Below are 20,010 nucleotides of genomic sequence, written 5' to 3'. Positions count from 1 at the left end.
TTTCTTTTTTTTGCAAATTTTGTGAGGATGTAAAATAACTAAATAACTAAATGGCAAAAATAAACCGTTGCATACATAGAGATTTGATGCAGGAGATGAAGATGGCTATTAAGTGATTGCAAAATTTCCAAAAGCAGCTAATTTAAAGCTTTCTACAGTATCCATAAGATGCCGTGACCCGGATTCGAACCGGGGTTGCTGCGGCCACAACGCAGAGTACTAACCACTATACGATCACGGCAACATCCTCGAGCCAGGTAGGAGTCGAACCTACAATCTTCTGATCCGTAGTCAGACGCGTTATCCATTGCGCCACTGGCCCTGATGAAAAAGGGTGCTTTTTCATGCGCCATATTGCTAAAGCAAAACAAAACCTTCAACAGGCTGTCATCGCCTCATGAGTCTTTCTTTTCTTGCCAATCCACTCACAAGCAGAAACTAAATATTTTTGTGCAATCTTAAATTCATGCTTGAGACTGAATATTTTCCATCTTCTTGAATTCATGTGTGAGGATTCAATTTTTCTCACATTTTGTGAGAAATCATATGCCTGCAATAGTGTGACATTGCCATAAGTGCTTTATTTTTCTGCCAATCAAATGCAAACCCCAAGCTAAGCATTTTTGTATGATCCGAAATTTATGCTTGACACACAATAATTATATCTGATTTAGAATCTATATGTGAGATTTACTTTTCCCTAATATTAATATCTTAAGATTGACCAGCGAAATCAGTACCTGGCAAAAAAAGTTATTGAAAGGAAGGAAAACAAAAAAATAATTAAGGTGATTAATTTTGTTGTCTGTTAGTGATGATCGACGAGAGAGAGAGAGAGAGAGAGAGAGAGAGAGAGAGACAGAGAGAGAGAGAGAGAGAGACATAAAAACCACCTATTATTCAGCCGACTAAATAGCGTAGCTGAGTGCCCCGATGCATGATGAAGTGATGAGCTTGATGATTACTATTGTTTTTCCTTTAAAAGAATTTCTTGTAAGAGAGGCTACATATTTCTTTGTAAATATACTGTTAATTTGTGAGGTTTCTTTTTTTTGCAAATTTTGTGAGGATGTAAAATAACTAAATAACTAAATGGCAAAAATAAACCGTTGCATACATAGAGATTTGATGCAGGAGATGAAGATGGCTATTAAGTGATTGCAAAATTTCCAAAAGCAGCTAATTTAAAGCTTTCTACAGTATCCATAAGATGCCGTGACCCGGATTCGAACCGGGGTTGCTGCGGCCACAACGCAGAGTACTAACCACTATACGATCACGGCAACATCCTCGAGCCAGGTAGGAGTCGAACCTACAATCTTCTGATCCGTAGTCAGACGCGTTATCCATTGCGCCACTGGCCCTGATGAAAAAGGGTGCTTTTTCATGCGCCATATTGCTAAAGCAAAACAAAACCTTCAACAGGCTGTCATCGCCTCATGAGTCTTTCTTTTCTTGCCAATCCACTCACAAGCAGAAACAAAATATTTTTGTGCAATCTTAAATTCATGCTTGAGACTGAATATTTTCCATCTTCTTGAATTCATGTGTGAGGATTCAATTTTTCTCACATTTTGTGAGAAATCATATGCCTGCAATAGTGTGACATTGCCATAAGTGCTTTATTTTTCTGCCAATCAAATGCAAACCCCAAGCTAAGCATTTTTGTATGATCCGAAATTTATGCTTGACACACAATAATTATATCTGATTTAGAATCTATATGTGAGATTTACTTTTCCCTAACATTAATATCTTAAGATTGACCAGCGAAATCAGTACCTGGCAAAAAAAGTTATTGAAAGGAAAGAAAACAAAAAAATAATTAAGGTGATGAATTTTGTTGTCTGTTAGTGATGATCGACGAGAGAGAGAGAGAGAGAGAGAGAGAGAGAGAGAGAGAGAGAGAGAGAGAGAGAGAGAGAGAGAGAGAGAGAGAGAGATAAAAACCACCTATTATTCAGCCGACTAAATAGCGTAGCTGAGTGCCCCGATGCATGATGAAGTGATGAGCTTGATGATTACTATTGTTTTTCCTTTAAAAGAATTTCTTGTAAGAGAGGCTACATATTTCTTTGTAAATATACTGTTAATTTGTGAGGTTTCTTTTTTTTGCAAATTTTGTGAGGATGTAAAATAACTAAATAACTAAATGGCAAAAATAAACCGTTGCATACATAGAGATTTGATGCAGGAGATGAAGATTGCTATTAAGTGATTGCAAAATTTCCAAAAGCAGCTAATTTAAAGCTTTCTACAGTATCCATAAGATGCCGTGACCCGGATTCGAACCGGGGTTGCTGCGGCCACAACGCAGAGTACTAACCACTATACGATCACGGCAACATCCTCGAGCCAGGTAGGAGTCGAACCTACAATCTTCTGATCCGTAGTCAGACGCGTTATCCATTGCGCCACTGGCCCTGATGAAAAAGGGTGCTTTTTCATGCGCCATATTGCTAAAGCAAAACAAAACCTTCAACAGGCTGTCATCGCCTCATGAGTCTTTCTTTTCTTGCCAATCCACTCACAAGCAGAAACAAAATATTTTTGTGCAATCTTAAATTCATGCTTGAGACTGAATATTTTCCATCTTCTTGAATTCATGTGTGAGGATTCAACTTTTCTCACATTTTGTGAGAAATCATATGCCTGCAATAGTGTGACATTGCCATAAGTGCTTTATTTTTCTGCCAATCAAATGCAAACCCCAAGCTAAGCATTTTTGTATGATCCGAAATTTATGCTTGACACACAATAATTATATCTGATTTAGAATCTATATGTGAGATTTACTTTTCCCTAACATTAATATCTTAAGATTGACCAGCGAAATCAGTACCTGGCAAAAAAAGTTATTGAAAGGAAAGAAAACAAAAAAATAATTAAGGTGATGAATTTTGTTGTCTGTTAGTGATGATCGACGAGAGAGAGAGAGAGAGAGAGAGAGAGAGAGAGAGAGAGAGAGAGAGAGAGAGAGAGAGAGAGAGAGAGACATAAAAACCACCTATTATTCAGCCGACTAAATAGCGTAGCTGAGTGCCCCGATGCATGATGAAGTGATGAGCTTGATGATTACTATTGTTTTTCCTTTAAAAGAATTTCTTGTAAGAGAGGCTACATATTTCTTTGTAAATATACTGTTAATTTGTGAGGTTTCTTTTTTTTGCAAATTTTGTGAGGATGTAAAATAACTAAATAACTAAATGGCAAAAATAAACCGTTGCATACATAGAGATTTGATGCAGGAGATGAAGATGGCTATTAAGTGATTGCAAAATTTCCAAAAGCAGCTAATTTAAAGCTTTCTACAGTATCCATAAGATGCCGTGACCCAGATTCGAACCGGGGTTGCTGCTGCCACAACTCAGAGTACTAACCACTATACGATCACGGCAACATCCTTGAGCCAGGTAGGAGTCGAACCTACAATCTTCTGATCCGTAGTCAGACGCGTTATCCATTGCGCCACTGGCCCTGATGAAAAAGGGTGCTTTTTCATGCGCCATATTGCTAAAGCAAAACAAAACCTTCAACATGCTGTCATCGCCTCATGAGTCTTTCTTTTCTTGCCAATCCACTCAAGCAGAAACAAAATATTTTTGTGCAATCTTAAATTCATGCTTGAGACTGAATATTTTCCATCTTCTTGAATTCATGTGTGAGGATTCAATTTTTCTCACATTTTGTGAGAAATCATATGCCTGCAATAGTGTGACATTGCCATAAGTGCTTTATTTTTCTGCCAATCAAATGCAAACCCCAAGCTAAGCATTTTTGTATGATCCGAAATTTATGCTTGACACACAATAATTATATCTGATTTAGAATCTATATGTGAGATTTACTTTTCCCTAACATTAATATCTTAAGATTGACCAGCGAAATCAGTACCTGGCAAAAAAAGTTATTGAAAGGAAAGAAAACAAAAAAATAATTAAGGTGATGAATTTTGTTGTCTGTTAGTGATGATCGACGAGAGAGAGAGAGAGAGAGAGAGAGAGAGAGAGAGAGAGAGAGAGAGAGAGAGAGAGAGAGAGAGAGAGAGATAAAAACCACCTATTATTCAGCCGACTAAATAGCGTAGCTGAGTGCCCCGATGCATGATGAAGTGATGAGCTTGATGATTACTATTGTTTTTCCTTTAAAAGAATTTCTTGTAAGAGAGGCTACATATTTCTTTGTAAATATACTGTTAATTTGTGAGGTTTCTTTTTTTTGCAAATTTTGTGAGGATGTAAAATAACTAAATAACTAAATGGCAAAAATAAACCGTTGCATACATAGAGATTTGATGCAGGAGATGAAGATTGCTATTAAGTGATTGCAAAATTTCCAAAAGCAGCTAATTTAAAGCTTTCTACAGTATCCATAAGATGCCGTGACCCGGATTCGAACCGGGGTTGCTGCGGCCACAACGCAGAGTACTAACCACTATACGATCACGGCAACATCCTCGAGCCAGGTAGGAGTCGAACCTACAATCTTCTGATCCGTAGTCAGACGCGTTATCCATTGCGCCACTGGCCCTGATGAAAAAGGGTGCTTTTTCATGCGCCATATTGCTAAAGCAAAACAAAACCTTCAACAGGCTGTCATCGCCTCATGAGTCTTTCTTTTCTTGCCAATCCACTCACAAGCAGAAACAAAATATTTTTGTGCAATCTTAAATTCATGCTTGAGACTGAATATTTTCCATCTTCTTGAATTCATGTGTGAGGATTCAATTTTTCTCACATTTTGTGAGAAATCATATGCCTGCAATAGTGTGACATTGCCATAAGTGCTTTATTTTTCTGCCAATCAAATGCAAACCCCAAGCTAAGCATTTTTGTATGATCCGAAATTTATGCTTGACACACAATAATTATATCTGATTTAGAATCTATATGTGAGATTTACTTTTCCCTAACATTAATATCTTAAGATTGACCAGCGAAATCAGTACCTGGCAAAAAAAGTTATTGAAAGGAAAGAAAACAAAAAAATAATTAAGGTGATGAATTTTGTTGTCTGTTAGTGATGATCGACGAGAGAGAGAGAGAGAGAGAGAGAGAGAGAGAGAGAGAGAGAGAGAGAGAGAGAGAGAGAGAGAGAGAGAGAGAGACATAAAAACCACTTATTATTCAGCCGACTAAATAGCGTAGCTGAGTGCCCCGATGCATGATGAAGTGATGAGCTTGATGATTACTATTGTTTTTCCTTTAAAAGAATTTCTTGTAAGAGAGGCTACATATTTCTTTGTAAATATACTGTTAATTTGTGAGGTTTCTTTTTTTTGCAAATTTTGTGAGGATGTAAAATAACTAAATAACTAAATGGCAAAAATAAACCGTTGCATACATAGAGATTTGATGCAGGAGATGAAGATGGCTATTAAGTGATTGCAAAATTTCCAAAAGCAGCTAATTTAAAGCTTTCTACAGTATCCATAAGATGCCGTGACCCGGATTCGAACCGGGGTTGCTGCTGCCACAACTCAGAGTACTAACCACTATACGATCACGGCAACATCCTTGAGCCAGGTAGGAGTCGAACCTACAATCTTCTGATCCGTAGTCAGACGCGTTATCCATTGCGCCACTGGCCCTGATGAAAAAGGGTGCTTTTTCATGCGCCATATTGCTAAAGCAAAACAAAACCTTCAACAGGCTGTCATCGCCTCATGAGTCTTTCTTTTCTTGCCAATCCACTCAAGCAGAAACAAAATATTTTTGTGCAATCTTAAATTCATGCTTGAGACTCAATATTTTCCATCTTCTTGAATTCATGTGTGAGGATTCAATTTTTCTCACATTTTGTGAGAAATCATATGCCTGCAATAGTGTGACATTGCCATAAGTGCTTTATTTTTCTGCCAATCAAATGCAAACCCCAAGCTAAGCATTTTTGTATGATCCGAAATTTATGCTTGACACACAATAATTATATCTGATTTAGAATCTATATGTGAGATTTACTTTTCCCTAACATTAATATCTTAAGATTGACCAGCGAAATCAGTACCTGGCAAAAAAAGTTATTGAAAGGAAAGAAAACAAAAAAATAATTAAGGTGATGAATTTTGTTGTCTGTTAGTGATGATCGACGAGAGAGAGAGAGAGAGAGAGAGAGAGAGAGAGAGAGAGAGAGAGAGAGAGAGAGAGAGAGAGAGAGAGAGAGACATAAAAACCACCTATTATTCAGCCGACTAAATAGCGTAGCTGAGTGCCCCGATGCATGATGAAGTGATGAGCTTGATGATTACTATTGTTTTTCCTTTAAAAGAATTTCTTGTAAGAGAGGCTACATATTTCTTTGTAAATATACTGTTAATTTGTGAGGTTTCTTTTTTTTGCAAATTTTGTGAGGATGTAAAATAACTAAATAACTAAATGGCAAAAATAAACCGTTGCATACATAGAGATTTGATGCAGGAGATGAAGATGGCTATTAAGTGATTGCAAAATTTCCAAAAGCAGCTAATTTAAAGCTTTCTACAGTATCCATAAGATGCCGTGACCCGGATTCGAACCGGGGTTGCTGCGGCCACAACGCAGAGTACTAACCACTATACGATCACGGCAACATCCTCGAGCCAGGTAGGAGTCGAACCTACAATCTTCTGATCCGTAGTCAGACGCGTTATCCATTGCGCCACTGGCCCTGATGAAAAAGGGTGCTTTTTCATGCGCCATATTGCTAAAGCAAAACAAAACCTTCAACAGGCTGTCATCGCCTCATGAGTCTTTCTTTTCTTGCCAATCCACTCACAAGCAGAAACAAAATATTTTTGTGCAATCTTAAATTCATGCTTGAGACTGAATATTTTCCATCTTCTTGAATTCATGTGTGAGGATTCAATTTTTCTCACATTTTGTGAGAAATCATATGCCTGCAATAGTGTGACATTGCCATAAGTGCTTTATTTTTCTGCCAATCAAATGCAAACCCCAAGCTAAGCATTTTTGTATGATCCGAAATTTATGCTTGACACACAATAATTATATCTGATTTAGAATCTATATGTGAGATTTACTTTTCCCTAACATTAATATCTTAAGATTGACCAGCGAAATCAGTACCTGGCAAAAAAAGTTATTGAAAGGAAAGAAAACAAAAAAATAATTAAGGTGATGAATTTTGTTGTCTGTTAGTGATGATCGACGAGAGAGAGAGAGAGAGAGAGAGAGAGAGAGAGAGATAAAAACCACCTATTCAGCCGACTAAATAGCGTAGCTGAGTGCCCCGATGCATGATGAAGTGATGAGCTTGATGATTACTATTGTTTTTCCTTTAAAAGAATTTCTTGTAAGAGAGGCTACATATTTCTTTGTAAATATACTGTTAATTTGTGAGGTTTCTTTTTTTTGCAAATTTTGTGAGGATGTAAAATAACTAAATAACTAAATGGCAAAAATAAACCGTTGCATACATAGAGATTTGATGCAGGAGATGAAGATGGCTATTAAGTGATTGCAAAATTTCCAAAAGCAGCTAATTTAAAGCTTTCTACAGTATCCATAAGATGCCGTGACCCGGATTCGAACCGGGGTTGCTGCGGCCACAACGCAGAGTACTATGGATGTAAAATAACTAAATAACTAAATGGCAAAAATAAACCGTTGCATACATAGAGATTTGATGCAGGAGATGAAGATGGCTATTAAGTGATTGCAAAATTTCCAAAAGCAGCTAATTTAAAGCTTTCTACAGTATCCATAAGATGCCGTGACCCGGATTCGAACCGGGGTTGCTGCGGCCACAACGCAGAGTACTAACCACTATACGATCACGGCAACATCCTCGAGCCAGGTAGGAGTCGAACCTACAATCTTCTGATCCGTAGTCAGACGCGTTATCCATTGCGCCACTGGCCCTGATGAAAAAGGGTGCTTTTTCATGCGCCATATTGCTAAAGCAAAACAAAACCTTCAACAGGCTGTCATCGCCTCATGAGTCTTTCTTTTCTTGCCAATCCACTCACAAGCAGAAACAAAATATTTTTGTGCAATCTTAAATTCATGCTTGAGACTGAATATTTTCCATCTTCTTGAATTCATGTGTGAGGATTCAATTTTTCTCACATTTTGTGAGAAATCATATGCCTGCAATAGTGTGACATTGCCATAAGTGCTTTATTTTTCTGCCAATCAAATGCAAACCCCAAGCTAAGCATTTTTGTATGATCCGAAATTTATGCTTGACACACAATAATTATATCTGATTTAGAATCTATATGTGAGATTTACTTTTCCCTAACATTAATATCTTAAGATTGACCAGCGAAATCAGTACCTGGCAAAAAAAGTTATTGAAAGGAAAGAAAACAAAAAAATAATTAAGGTGATGAATTTTGTTGTCTGTTAGTGATGATCGAAGAGAGAGAGAGAGAGAGAGAGAGAGAGAGAGAGAGAGAGAGAGAGAGAGAGAGAGAGAGAGAGAGAGAGAGAGACATAAAAACCACCTATTATTCAGCCGACTAAATAGCGTAGCTGAGTGCCCCGATGCATGATGAAGTGATGAGCTTGATGATTACTATTGTTTTTCCTTTAAAAGAATTTCTTGTAAGAGAGGCTACATATTTCTTTGTAAATATACTGTTAATTTGTGAGGTTTCTTTTTTTTGCAAATTTTGTGAGGATGTAAAATAACTAAATAACTAAATGGCAAAAATAAACCGTTGCATACATAGAGATTTGATGCAGGAGATGAAGATGGCTATTAAGTGATTGCAAAATTTCCAAAAGCAGCTAATTTAAAGCTTTCTACAGTATCCATAAGATGCCGTGACCCGGATTCGAACCGGGGTTGCTGCGGCCACAACGCAGAGTACTAACCACTATACGATCACGGCAACATCCTCGAGCCAGGTAGGAGTCGAACCTACAATCTTCTGATCCGTAGTCAGACGCGTTATCCATTGCGCCACTGGCCCTGATGAAAAAGGGTGCTTTTTCATGCGCCATATTGCTAAAGCAAAACAAAACCTTCAACAGGCTGTCATCGCCTCATGAGTCTTTCTTTTCTTGCCAATCCACTCACAAGCAGAAACAAAATATTTTTGTGCAATCTTAAATTCATGCTTGAGACTGAATATTTTCCATCTTCTTGAATTCATGTGTGAGGATTCAATTTTTCTCACATTTTGTGAGAAATCATATGCCTGCAATAGTGTGACATTGCCATAAGTGCTTTATTTTTCTGCCAATCAAATGCAAACCCCAAGCTAAGCATTTTTGTATGATCCGAAATTTATGCTTGACACACAATAATTATATCTGATTTAGAATCTATATGTGAGATTTACTTTTCCCTAACATTAATATCTTAAGATTGACCAGCGAAATCAGTACCTGGCAAAAAAAGTTATTGAAAGGAAAGAAAACAAAAAAATAATTAAGGTGATGAATTTTGTTGTCTGTTAGTGATGATCGACGAGAGAGAGAGAGAGAGAGAGAGAGAGAGAGAGAGAGAGAGAGAGAGAGAGAGAGATAAAAACCACCTATTCAGCTGACTAAATAGCGTAGCTGAGTGCCCCGATGCATGATGAAGTGATGAGCTTGATGATTACTATTGTTTTTCCTTTAAAAGAATTTCTTGTAAGAGAGGCTACATATTTCTTTGTAAATATACTGTTAATTTGTGAGGTTTCTTTTTTTTGCAAATTTTGTGAGGATGTAAAATAACTAAATAACTAAATGGCAAAAATAAACCGTTGCATACATAGAGATTTGATGCAGGAGATGAAGATGGCTATTAAGTGATTGCAAAATTTCCAAAAGCAGCTAATTTAAAGCTTTCTACAGTATCCATAAGATGCCGTGACCCGGATTCGAACCGGGGTTGCTGCGGCCACAACGCAGAGTACTAACCACTATACGATCACGGCAACATCCTCGAGCCAGGTAGGAGTCGAACCTACAATCTTCTGATCCGTAGTCAGACGCGTTATCCATTGCGCCACTGGCCCTGATGAAAAAGGGTGCTTTTTCATGCGCCATATTGCTAAAGCAAAACAAAACCTTCAACAGGCTGTCATCGCCTCATGAGTCTTTCTTTTCTTGCCAATCCACTCACAAGCAGAAACAAAATATTTTTGTGCAATCTTAAATTCATGCTTGAGACTGAATATTTTCCATCTTCTTGAATTCATGTGTGAGGATTCAATTTTTCTCACATTTTGTGAGAAATCATATGCCTGCAATAGTGTGACATTGCCATAAGTGCTTTATTTTTCTGCCAATCAAATGCAAACCCCAAGCTAAGCATTTTTGTATGATCCGAAATTTATGCTTGACACACAATAATTATATCTGATTTAGAATCTATATGTGAGATTTACTTTTCCCTAACATTAATATCTTAAGATTGACCAGCGAAATCAGTACCTGGCAAAAAAAGTTATTGAAAGGAAAGAAAACAAAAAAATAATTAAGGTGATGAATTTTGTTGTCTGTTAGTGATGATCGAAGAGAGAGAGAGAGAGAGAGAGAGAGAGAGAGAGAGAGAGAGAGAGAGAGAGAGAGAGAGAGAGAGAGAGAGACATAAAAACCACCTATTATTCAGCCAACTAAATAGCGTAGCTGAGTGCCCCGATGCATGATGAAGAGATGAGCTTGATGATTACTATTGTTTTTCCTTTAAAAGAATTTCTTGTAAGAGAGGCTACATATTTCTTTGTAAATATACTGTTAATTTGTGAGGTTTCTTTTTTTTGCAAATTTTGTGAGGATGTAAAATAACTAAATAACTAAATGGCAAAAATAAACCGTTGCATACATAGAGATTTGATGCAGGAGATGAAGATGGCTATTAAGTGATTGCAAAATTTCCAAAAGCAGCTAATTTAAAGCTTTCTACAGTATCCATAAGATGCCGTGACCCAGATTCGAACCGGGGTTGCTGCGGCCACAACGCAGAGTACTAACCACTATACGATCACGGCAACATCCTCGAGCCAGGTAGGAGTCGAACCTACAATCTTCTGATCCGTAGTCAGACGCGTTATCCATTGCGCCACTGGCCCTGATGAAAAAGGGTGCTTTTTCATGCGCCATATTGCTAAAGCAAAACAAAACCTTCAACAGGCTGTCATCGCCTCATGAGTCTTTCTTTTCTTGCCAATCCACTCACAAGCAGAAACAAAATATTTTTGTGCAATCTTAAATTCATGCTTGAGACTGAATATTTTCCATCTTCTTGAATTCATGTGTGAGGATTCAACTTTTCTCACATTTTGTGAGAAATCATATGCCTGCAATAGTGTGACATTGCCATAAGTGCTTTATTTTTCTGCCAATCAAATGCAAACCCCAAGCTAAGCATTTTTGTATGATCCGAAATTTATGCTTGACACACAATAATTATATCTGATTTAGAATCTATATGTGAGATTTACTTTTCCCTAACATTAATATCTTAAGATTGACCAGCGAAATCAGTACCTGGCAAAAAAAGTTATTGAAAGGAAAGAAAACAAAAAAATAATTAAGGTGATGAATTTTGTTGTCTGTTAGTGATGATCGACGAGAGAGAGAGAGAGAGAGAGAGAGAGAGAGAGAGAGAGAGAGAGAGAGAGAGAGAGAGAGAGAGAGAGAGAGAGAGAGAGAGAGAGACATAAAAACCACCTATTATTCAGCCGACTAAATAGCGTAGCTGAGTGCCCCGATGCATGATGAAGTGATGAGCTTGATGATTACTATTGTTTTTCCTTTAAAAGAATTTCTTGTAAGAGAGGCTACATATTTCTTTGTAAATATACTGTTAATTTGTGAGGTTTCTTTTTTTTGCAAATTTTGTGAGGATGTAAAATAACTAAATAACTAAATGGCAAAAATAAACCGTTGCATACATAGAGATTTGATGCAGGAGATGAAGATGGCTATTAAGTGATTGCAAAATTTCCAAAAGCAGCTAATTTAAAGCTTTCTACAGTATCCATAAGATGCCGTGACCCAGATTCGAACCGGGGTTGCTGCTGCCACAACTCAGAGTACTAACCACTATACGATCACGGCAACATCCTTGAGCCAGGTAGGAGTCGAACCTACAATCTTCTGATCCGTAGTCAGACGCGTTATCCATTGCGCCACTGGCCCTGATGAAAAAGGGTGCTTTTTCATGCGCCATATTGCTAAAGCAAAACAAAACCTTCAACATGCTGTCATCGCCTCATGAGTCTTTCTTTTCTTGCCAATCCACTCAAGCAGAAACAAAATATTTTTGTGCAATCTTAAATTCATGCTTGAGACTGAATATTTTCCATCTTCTTGAATTCATGTGTGAGGATTCAATTTTTCTCACATTTTGTGAGAAATCATATGCCTGCAATAGTGTGACATTGCCATAAGTGCTTTATTTTTCTGCCAATCAAATGCAAACCCCAAGCTAAGCATTTTTGTATGATCCGAAATTTATGCTTGACACACAATAATTATATCTGATTTAGAATCTATATGTGAGATTTACTTTTCCCTAACATTAATATCTTAAGATTGACCAGCGAAATCAGTACCTGGCAAAAAAGTTATTGAAAGGAAAGAAAACAAAAAAATAATTAAGGTGATGAATTTTGTTGTCTGTTAGTGATGATCGACGAGAGAGAGAGAGAGAGAGAGAGAGAGAGAGAGAGAGAGAGAGAGAGAGAGAGAGAGAGAGAGAGAGAGAGAGAGAGAGAGAGAGAGATAAAAACCACCTATTATTCAGCCGACTAAATAGCGTAGCTGAGTGCCCCGATGCATGATGAAGTGATGAGCTTGATGATTACTATTGTTTTTCCTTTAAAAGAATTTCTTGTAAGAGAGGCTACATATTTCTTTGTAAATATACTGTTAATTTGTGAGGTTTCTTTTTTTGCAAATTTTGTGAGGATGTAAAATAACTAAATAACTAAATGGCAAAAATAAACCGTTGCATACATAGAGATTTGATGCAGGAGATGAAGATGGCTATTAAGTGATTGCAAAATTTCCAAAAGCAGCTAATTTAAAGCTTTCTACAGTATCCATAAGATGCCGTGACCCGGATTCGAACCGGGGTTGCTGCTGCCACAACTCAGAGTACTAACCACTATACGATCACGGCAACATCCTTGAGCCAGGTAGGAGTCGAACCTACAATCTTCTGATCCGTAGTCAGACGCGTTATCCATTGCGCCACTGGCCCTGATGAAAAAGGGTGCTTTTTCATGCGCCATATTGCTAAAGCAAAACAAAACCTTCAACAGGCTGTCATCGCCTCATGAGTCTTTCTTTTCTTGCCAATCCACTCAAGCAGAAACAAAATATTTTTGTGCAATCTTAAATTCATGCTTGAGACTGAATATTTTCCATCTTCTTGAATTCATGTGTGAGGATTCAATTTTTCTCACATTTTGTGAGAAATCATATGCCTGCAATAGTGTGACATTGCCATAAGTGCTTTATTTTTCTGCCAATCAAATGCAAACCCCAAGCTAAGCATTTTTGTATGATCCGAAATTTATGCTTGACACACAATAATTATATCTGATTTAGAATCTATATGTGAGATTTACTTTTCCCTAACATTAATATCTTAAGATTGACCAGCGAAATCAGTACCTGGCAAAAAAAGTTATTGAAAGGAAAGAAAACAAAAAAATAATTAAGGTGATGAATTTTGTTGTCTGTTAGTGATGATCGACGAGAGAGAGAGAGAGAGAGAGAGAGAGAGAGAGAGAGAGAGAGAGAGAGAGAGAGAGAGAGAGAGATAAAAACCACCTATTATTCAGCCGACTAAATAGCGTAGCTGAGTGCCCCGATGCATGATGAAGTGATGAGCTTGATGATTACTATTGTTTTTCCTTTAAAAGAATTTCTTGTAAGAGAGGCTACATATTTCTTTGTAAATATACTGTTAATTTGTGAGGTTTCTTTTTTTTGCAAATTTTGTGAGGATGTAAAATAACTAAATAACTAAATGGCAAAAATAAACCGTTGCATACATAGAGATTTGATGCAGGAGATGAAGATGGCTATTAAGTGATTGCAAAATTTCCAAAAGCAGCTAATTTAAAGCTTTCTACATTATCCATAAGATGCCGTGACCCGGATTCGAACCGGGGTTGCTGCTGCCACAACTCAGAGTACTAACCACTATACGATCACGGCAACATCCTTGAGCCAGGTAGGAGTCGAACCTACAATCTTCTGATCCGTAGTCAGACGCGTTATCCATTGCGCCACTGGCCCTGATGAAAAAGGGTGCTTTTTCATGCGCCATATTGCTAAAGCAAAACAAAACCTTCAACAGGCTGTCATCGCCTCATGAGTCTTTCTTTTCTTGCCAATCCACTCAAGCAGAAACAAAATATTTTTGTGCAATCTTAAATTCATGCTTGAGACTGAATATTTCCATCTTCTTGAATTCATGTGTGAGGATTCAATTTTTCTCACATTTTGTGAGAAATCATATGCCTGCAATAGTGTGACATTGCCATAAGTGCTTTATTTTTCTGCCAATCAAATGCAAACCCCAAGCTAAGCATTTTTGTATGATCCGAAATTTATGCTTGACACACAATAATTATATCTGATTTAGAATCTATATGTGAGATTTACTTTTCCCTAACATTAATATCTTAAGATTGACCAGCGAAATCAGTACCTGGCAAAAAAAGTTATTGAAAGGAAAGAAACCAAAAAATAATTAAGGTGATGAATTTTGTTGTCTGTTAGTGATGATCGACGAGAGAGAGAGAGAGAGAGAGAGAGAGAGAGAGAGAGAGAGAGAGAGAGAGAGAGAGAGAGAGAGAGAGAGAGAGAGACATAAAAACCACCTATTATTCAGCCGACTAAATAGCGTAGCTGAGTGCCCCGATGCATGATGAAGTGATGAGCTTGATGATTACTATTGTTTTTCCTTTAAAAGAATTTCTTGTAAGAGAGGCTACATATTTCTTTGTAAATATACTGTTAATTTGTGAGGTTTCTTTTTTTTTGCAAATTTTGTGAGGATGTAAAATAACTAAATAACTAAATGGCAAAAATAAACCGTTGCATACATAGAGATTTGATGCAGGAGATGAAGATGGCTATTAAGTGATTGCAAAATTTCCAAAAGCAGCTAATTTAAAGCTTTCTACAGTATCCATAAGATGCCGTGACCCGGATTCGAACCGGGGTTGCTGCGGCCACAACGCAGAGTACTAACCACTATACGATCACGGCAACATCCTCGAGCCAGGTAGGAGTCGAACCTACAATCTTCTGATCCGTAGTCAGACGCGTTATCCATTGCGCCACTGGCCCTGATGAAAAAGGGTGCTTTTTCATGCGCCATATTGCTAAAGCAAAACAAAACCTTCAACAGGCTGTCATCGCCTCATGAGTCTTTCTTTTCTTGCCAATCCACTCACAAGCAGAAACAAAATATTTTTGTGCAATCTTAAATTCATGCTTGAGACTGAATATTTTCCATCTTCTTGAATTCATGTGTGAGGATTCAATTTTTCTCACATTTTGTGAGAAATCATATGCCTGCAATAGTGTGACATTGCCATAAGTGCTTTATTTTTCTGCCAATCAAATGCAAACCCCAAGCTAAGCATTTTTGTATGATCCGAAATTTATGCTTGACACACAATAATTATATCTGATTTAGAATCTATATGTGAGATTTACTTTTCCCTAACATTAATATCTTAAGATTGACCAGCGAAATCAGTACCTGGCAAAAAAAGTTATTGAAAGGAAAGAAAACAAAAAAATAATTAAGGTGATGAATTTTGTTGTCTGTTAGTGATGATCGAAGAGAGAGAGAGAGAGAGAGAGAGAGAGAAGAGAGAGAGAGAGAGAGAGAGAGAGAGAGAGAGAGAGAGAGAGAGAGAGAGAGAGAGAGAGACATAAAAACCACTTATTATTCAGCCGACTAAATAGCGTAGCTGAGTGCCCCGATGCATGATGAAGTGATGAGCTTGATGATTACTATTGTTTTTCCTTTAAAAGAATTTCTTGTAAGAGAGGCTACATATTTCTTTGTAAATATACTGTTAATTTGTGAGGTTTCTTTTTTTTGCAAATTTTGTGAGGATGTAAAATAACTAAATAACTAAATGGCAAAAATAAACCGTTGCATACATAGAGATTTGATGCAGGAGATGAAGATGGCTATTAAGTGATTGCAAAATTTCCAAAAGCAGCTAATTTAAAGCTTTCTACAGTATCCATAAGATGCCGTGACCCGGATTCGAACCGGGGTTGCTGCGGCCACAACGCAGAGTACTAACCACTATACGATCACGGCAACATCCTCGAGCCAGGTAGGAGTCGAACCTACAATCTTCTGATCCGTAGTCAGACGCGTTATCCATTGCGCCACTGGCCCTGATGAAAAAGGGTGCTTTTTCATGCGCCATATTGCTAAAGCAAAACAAAACCTTCAACAGGCTGTCATCGCCTCATGAGTCTTTCTTTTCTTGCCAATCCACTCACAAGCAGAAACAAAATATTTTTGTGCAATCTTAAATTCATGCTTGAGACTGAATATTTTCCATCTTCTTGAATTCATGTGTGAGGATTCAATTTTTCTCACATTTTGTGAGAAATCATATGCCTGCAATAGTGTGACATTGCCATAAGTGCTTTATTTTTCTGCCAATCAAATGCAAACCCCAAGCTAAGCATTTTTGTATGATCCGAAATTTATGCTTGACACACAATAATTATATCTGATTTAGAATCTATATGTGAGATTTACTTTTCCCTAACATTAATATCTTAAGATTGACCAGCGAAATCAGTACCTGGCAAAAAAAGTTATTGAAAGGAAAGAAAACAAAAAAATAATTAAGGTGATGAATTTTGTTGTCTGTTAGTGATGATCGAAGAGAGAGAGAGAGAGAGAGAGAGAGAGAGAGAGAGAGAGAGAGAGAGAGAGAGAGAGAGAGAGAGAGAGAGAGAGATAAAAACCACCTATTATTCAGCCGACTAAATAGCGTAGCTGAGTGCCCCGATGCATGATGAAGTGATGAGCTTGATGATTACTATTGTTTTTCCTTTAAAAGAATTTCTTGTAAGAGAGGCTACATATTTCTTTGTAAATATACTGTTAATTTGTGAGGTTTCTTTTTTTTGCAAATTTTGTGAGGATGTAAAATAACTAAATAACTAAATGGCAAAAATAAACCGTTGCATACATAGAGATTTGATGCAGGAGATGAAGAATGCTATTAAGTGATTGCAAAATTTCCAAAAGCAGCTAATTTAAAGCTTTCTACAGTATCCATAAGATGCCGTGACCCGGATTCGAACCGGGGTTGCTGCGGCCACAACGCAGAGTACTAACCACTATACGATCACGGCAACATCCTCGAGCCAGGTAGGAGTCGAACCTACAATCTTCTGATCCGTAGTCAGACGCGTTATCCATTGCGCCACTGGCCCTGATGAAAAAGGGTGCTTTTTCATGCGCCATATTGCTAAAGCAAAACAAAACCTTCAACAGGCTGTCATCGCCTCATGAGTCTTTCTTTTCTTGCCAATCCACTCACAAGCAGAAACAAAATATTTTTGTGCAATCTTAAATTCATGCTTGAGACTGAATATTTTCCATCTTCTTGAATTCATGTGTGAGGATTCAATTTTTCTCACATTTTGTGAGAAATCATATGCCTGCAATAGTGTGACATTGCCATAAGTGCTTTATTTTTCTGCCAATCAAATGCAAACCCCAAGCTAAGCATTTTTGTATGATCCGAAATTTATGCTTGACACACAATAATTATATCTGATTTAGAATCTATATGTGAGATTTACTTTTCCCTAACATTAATATCTTAAGATTGACCAGCGAAATCAGTACCTGGCAAAAAAAGTTATTGAAAGGAAAGAAAACAAAAAAATAATTAAGGTGATGAATTTTGTTGTCTGTTAGTGATGATCGACGAGAGAGAGAGAGAGAGAGAGAGAGAGAGAGAGAGAGAGAGAGAGAGAGAGAGAGAGAGAGAGAGAGAGAGAGAGAGACATAAAAACCACTTATTATTCAGCCGACTAAATAGCGTAGCTGAGTGCCCCGATGCATGATGAAGTGATGAGCTTGATGATTACTATTGTTTTTCCTTTAAAAGAATTTCTTGTAAGAGAGGCTACATATTTCTTTGTAAATATACTGTTAATTTGTGAGGTTTCTTTTTTTTGCAAATTTTGTGAGGATGTAAAATAACTAAATAACAAAAAATAAACCGTTGCATACATAGAGATTTGATGCAGGAGATGAAGATGGCTATTAAGTGATTGCAAAATTTCCAAAAGCAGCTAATTTAAAGCTTTCTACAGTATCTATAAGATGCCGTGACCCGGATTCGAACCGGGGTTGCTGCGGCCACAACGCAGAGTACTAACCACTATACGATCACGGCAACATCCTCGAGCCAGGTAGGAGTCGAACCTACAATCTTCTGATCCGTAGTCAGACGCGTTATCCATTGCGCCACTGGCCCTGATGAAAAAGGGTGCTTTTTCATGCGCCATATTGCTAAAGCAAAACAAAACCTTCAACAGGCTGTCATCGCCTCATGAGTCTTTCTTTTCTTGCCAATCCACTCACAAGCAGAAACAAAAATATTTTTGTGCAATCTTAAATTCATGCTTGAGACTGAATATTTTCCATCTTCTTGAATTCATGTGTGAGGATTCAATTTTTCTCACATTTTGTGAGAAATCATATGCCTGCAATAGTGTGACATTGCCATAAGTGCTTTATTTTTCTGCCAATCAAATGCAAACCCCAAGCTAAGCATTTTTGTATGATCCGAAATTTATGCTTGACACACAATAATTATATCTGATTTAGAATCTATATGTGAGATTTACTTTTCCCTAACATTAATATCTTAAGATTGACCAGCGAAATCAGTACCTGGCAAAAAAAGTTATTGAAAGGAAAGAAAACAAAAAAATAATTAAGGTGATGAATTTTGTTGTCTGTTAGTGATGATCGAAGAGAGAGAGAGAGAGAGAGAAGAGAGAGAGAGAGAGAGAGAGAGAGAGAGAGAGAGAGAGAGAGAGAGAGAGAGAGACATAAAAACCACCTATTATTCAGCCAACTAAATAGCGTAGCTGAGTGCCCCGATGCATGATGAAGAGATGAGCTTGATGATTACTATTGTTTTTCCTTTAAAAGAATTTCTTGTAAGAGAGGCTACATATTTCTTTGTAAATATACTGTTAATTTGTGAGGTTTCTTTTTTTGCAAATTTTGTGAGGATGTAAAATAACTAAATAACTAAATGGCAAAAATAAACCGTTGCATACATAGAGATTTGATGCAGGAGATGAAGATGGCTATTAAGTGATTGCAAAATTTCCAAAAGCAGCTAATTTAAAGCTTTCTACAGTATCCATAAGATGCCGTGACCCAGATTCGAACCGGGGTTGCTGCAGCCACAACGCAGAGTACTAACCACTATACGATCACGGCAACATCCTCGAGCCAGGTAGGAGTCGAACCTACAATCTTCTGATCCGTAGTCAGACGCGTTATCCATTGCGCCACTGGCCCTGATGAAAAAGGGTGCTTTTTCATGCGCCATATTGCTAAAGCAAAACAAAACCTTCAACAGGCTGTCATCGCCTCATGAGTCTTTCTTTTCTTGCCAATCCACTCACAAGCAGAAACAAAATATTTTTGTGCAATCTTAAATTCATGCTTGAGACTGAATATTTTCCATCTTCTTGAATTCATGTGTGAGGATTCAACTTTTCTCACATTTTGTGAGAAATCATATGCCTGCAATAGTGTGACATTGCCATAAGTGCTTTATTTTTCTGCCAATCAAATGCAAACCCCAAGCTAAGCATTTTTGTATGATCCGAAATTTATGCTTGACACACAATAATTATATCTGATTTAGAATCTATATGTGAGATTTACTTTTCCCTAACATTAATATCTTAAGATTGACCAGCGAAATCAGTACCTGGCAAAAAAAGTTATTGAAAGGAAAGAAAACAAAAAAATAATTAAGGTGATGAATTTTGTTGTCTGTTAGTGATGATCGACGAGAGAGAG

General features: G+C 37.3%; 31 non-coding genes across 31 annotated transcripts; all 31 read right to left on the bottom strand.

Moving 5' to 3' along the window:
- Positions 1-169: 169 nt before the first annotated feature.
- Positions 170-241, bottom strand: TRNAH-GUG (transfer RNA histidin (anticodon GUG)). The gene has a single exon. It is a non-coding gene; the product is annotated as a tRNA-His (tRNA).
- An 8-nt stretch (positions 242-249) lies between these two features.
- On the bottom strand, positions 250-322 carry TRNAR-ACG (transfer RNA arginine (anticodon ACG)). The gene has a single exon. It is a non-coding gene; the product is annotated as a tRNA-Arg (tRNA).
- Positions 323-1,211: 889 nt separating this feature from the next.
- TRNAH-GUG (transfer RNA histidin (anticodon GUG)) lies at positions 1,212-1,283 on the bottom strand. The gene has a single exon. It is a non-coding gene; the product is annotated as a tRNA-His (tRNA).
- Positions 1,284-1,291: 8 nt separating this feature from the next.
- Positions 1,292-1,364, bottom strand: TRNAR-ACG (transfer RNA arginine (anticodon ACG)). Its single transcript has one exon. It is a non-coding gene; the product is annotated as a tRNA-Arg (tRNA).
- A 907-nt stretch (positions 1,365-2,271) lies between these two features.
- On the bottom strand, positions 2,272-2,343 carry TRNAH-GUG (transfer RNA histidin (anticodon GUG)). Its single transcript has one exon. It is a non-coding gene; the product is annotated as a tRNA-His (tRNA).
- Positions 2,344-2,351: 8 nt separating this feature from the next.
- TRNAR-ACG (transfer RNA arginine (anticodon ACG)) lies at positions 2,352-2,424 on the bottom strand. The gene has a single exon. It is a non-coding gene; the product is annotated as a tRNA-Arg (tRNA).
- Positions 2,425-3,405: 981 nt separating this feature from the next.
- TRNAR-ACG (transfer RNA arginine (anticodon ACG)) lies at positions 3,406-3,478 on the bottom strand. Its single transcript has one exon. It is a non-coding gene; the product is annotated as a tRNA-Arg (tRNA).
- An 899-nt stretch (positions 3,479-4,377) lies between these two features.
- TRNAH-GUG (transfer RNA histidin (anticodon GUG)) lies at positions 4,378-4,449 on the bottom strand. The gene has a single exon. It is a non-coding gene; the product is annotated as a tRNA-His (tRNA).
- An 8-nt stretch (positions 4,450-4,457) lies between these two features.
- TRNAR-ACG (transfer RNA arginine (anticodon ACG)) lies at positions 4,458-4,530 on the bottom strand. The gene has a single exon. It is a non-coding gene; the product is annotated as a tRNA-Arg (tRNA).
- Positions 4,531-5,517: 987 nt separating this feature from the next.
- TRNAR-ACG (transfer RNA arginine (anticodon ACG)) lies at positions 5,518-5,590 on the bottom strand. The gene has a single exon. It is a non-coding gene; the product is annotated as a tRNA-Arg (tRNA).
- A 903-nt stretch (positions 5,591-6,493) lies between these two features.
- TRNAH-GUG (transfer RNA histidin (anticodon GUG)) lies at positions 6,494-6,565 on the bottom strand. The gene has a single exon. It is a non-coding gene; the product is annotated as a tRNA-His (tRNA).
- An 8-nt stretch (positions 6,566-6,573) lies between these two features.
- On the bottom strand, positions 6,574-6,646 carry TRNAR-ACG (transfer RNA arginine (anticodon ACG)). The gene has a single exon. It is a non-coding gene; the product is annotated as a tRNA-Arg (tRNA).
- A 1,060-nt stretch (positions 6,647-7,706) lies between these two features.
- TRNAH-GUG (transfer RNA histidin (anticodon GUG)) lies at positions 7,707-7,778 on the bottom strand. The gene has a single exon. It is a non-coding gene; the product is annotated as a tRNA-His (tRNA).
- Positions 7,779-7,786: 8 nt separating this feature from the next.
- On the bottom strand, positions 7,787-7,859 carry TRNAR-ACG (transfer RNA arginine (anticodon ACG)). Its single transcript has one exon. It is a non-coding gene; the product is annotated as a tRNA-Arg (tRNA).
- A 905-nt stretch (positions 7,860-8,764) lies between these two features.
- Positions 8,765-8,836, bottom strand: TRNAH-GUG (transfer RNA histidin (anticodon GUG)). Its single transcript has one exon. It is a non-coding gene; the product is annotated as a tRNA-His (tRNA).
- An 8-nt stretch (positions 8,837-8,844) lies between these two features.
- Positions 8,845-8,917, bottom strand: TRNAR-ACG (transfer RNA arginine (anticodon ACG)). The gene has a single exon. It is a non-coding gene; the product is annotated as a tRNA-Arg (tRNA).
- An 882-nt stretch (positions 8,918-9,799) lies between these two features.
- Positions 9,800-9,871, bottom strand: TRNAH-GUG (transfer RNA histidin (anticodon GUG)). The gene has a single exon. It is a non-coding gene; the product is annotated as a tRNA-His (tRNA).
- Positions 9,872-9,879: 8 nt separating this feature from the next.
- Positions 9,880-9,952, bottom strand: TRNAR-ACG (transfer RNA arginine (anticodon ACG)). Its single transcript has one exon. It is a non-coding gene; the product is annotated as a tRNA-Arg (tRNA).
- A 983-nt stretch (positions 9,953-10,935) lies between these two features.
- TRNAR-ACG (transfer RNA arginine (anticodon ACG)) lies at positions 10,936-11,008 on the bottom strand. The gene has a single exon. It is a non-coding gene; the product is annotated as a tRNA-Arg (tRNA).
- Positions 11,009-12,007: 999 nt separating this feature from the next.
- Positions 12,008-12,080, bottom strand: TRNAR-ACG (transfer RNA arginine (anticodon ACG)). The gene has a single exon. It is a non-coding gene; the product is annotated as a tRNA-Arg (tRNA).
- Positions 12,081-13,073: 993 nt separating this feature from the next.
- TRNAR-ACG (transfer RNA arginine (anticodon ACG)) lies at positions 13,074-13,146 on the bottom strand. Its single transcript has one exon. It is a non-coding gene; the product is annotated as a tRNA-Arg (tRNA).
- A 973-nt stretch (positions 13,147-14,119) lies between these two features.
- On the bottom strand, positions 14,120-14,192 carry TRNAR-ACG (transfer RNA arginine (anticodon ACG)). The gene has a single exon. It is a non-coding gene; the product is annotated as a tRNA-Arg (tRNA).
- Positions 14,193-15,098: 906 nt separating this feature from the next.
- Positions 15,099-15,170, bottom strand: TRNAH-GUG (transfer RNA histidin (anticodon GUG)). The gene has a single exon. It is a non-coding gene; the product is annotated as a tRNA-His (tRNA).
- An 8-nt stretch (positions 15,171-15,178) lies between these two features.
- Positions 15,179-15,251, bottom strand: TRNAR-ACG (transfer RNA arginine (anticodon ACG)). Its single transcript has one exon. It is a non-coding gene; the product is annotated as a tRNA-Arg (tRNA).
- Positions 15,252-16,173: 922 nt separating this feature from the next.
- On the bottom strand, positions 16,174-16,245 carry TRNAH-GUG (transfer RNA histidin (anticodon GUG)). Its single transcript has one exon. It is a non-coding gene; the product is annotated as a tRNA-His (tRNA).
- Positions 16,246-16,253: 8 nt separating this feature from the next.
- TRNAR-ACG (transfer RNA arginine (anticodon ACG)) lies at positions 16,254-16,326 on the bottom strand. The gene has a single exon. It is a non-coding gene; the product is annotated as a tRNA-Arg (tRNA).
- Positions 16,327-17,231: 905 nt separating this feature from the next.
- Positions 17,232-17,303, bottom strand: TRNAH-GUG (transfer RNA histidin (anticodon GUG)). The gene has a single exon. It is a non-coding gene; the product is annotated as a tRNA-His (tRNA).
- An 8-nt stretch (positions 17,304-17,311) lies between these two features.
- On the bottom strand, positions 17,312-17,384 carry TRNAR-ACG (transfer RNA arginine (anticodon ACG)). Its single transcript has one exon. It is a non-coding gene; the product is annotated as a tRNA-Arg (tRNA).
- A 902-nt stretch (positions 17,385-18,286) lies between these two features.
- Positions 18,287-18,358, bottom strand: TRNAH-GUG (transfer RNA histidin (anticodon GUG)). The gene has a single exon. It is a non-coding gene; the product is annotated as a tRNA-His (tRNA).
- An 8-nt stretch (positions 18,359-18,366) lies between these two features.
- Positions 18,367-18,439, bottom strand: TRNAR-ACG (transfer RNA arginine (anticodon ACG)). The gene has a single exon. It is a non-coding gene; the product is annotated as a tRNA-Arg (tRNA).
- A 988-nt stretch (positions 18,440-19,427) lies between these two features.
- On the bottom strand, positions 19,428-19,500 carry TRNAR-ACG (transfer RNA arginine (anticodon ACG)). The gene has a single exon. It is a non-coding gene; the product is annotated as a tRNA-Arg (tRNA).
- Positions 19,501-20,010: the final 510 nt, after the last annotated feature.

The sequence above is a fragment of the Ranitomeya variabilis genome, chromosome 5, assembly GCF_051348905.1.
Source record: "Ranitomeya variabilis isolate aRanVar5 chromosome 5, aRanVar5.hap1, whole genome shotgun sequence".
In the NCBI taxonomy this organism is placed as follows: Eukaryota; Metazoa; Chordata; class Amphibia; order Anura; family Dendrobatidae; genus Ranitomeya; species Ranitomeya variabilis.
The sequence above is the reverse complement of the archived record's forward strand: the minus strand, read 5'-3'. Positions and strand labels throughout refer to the sequence as shown.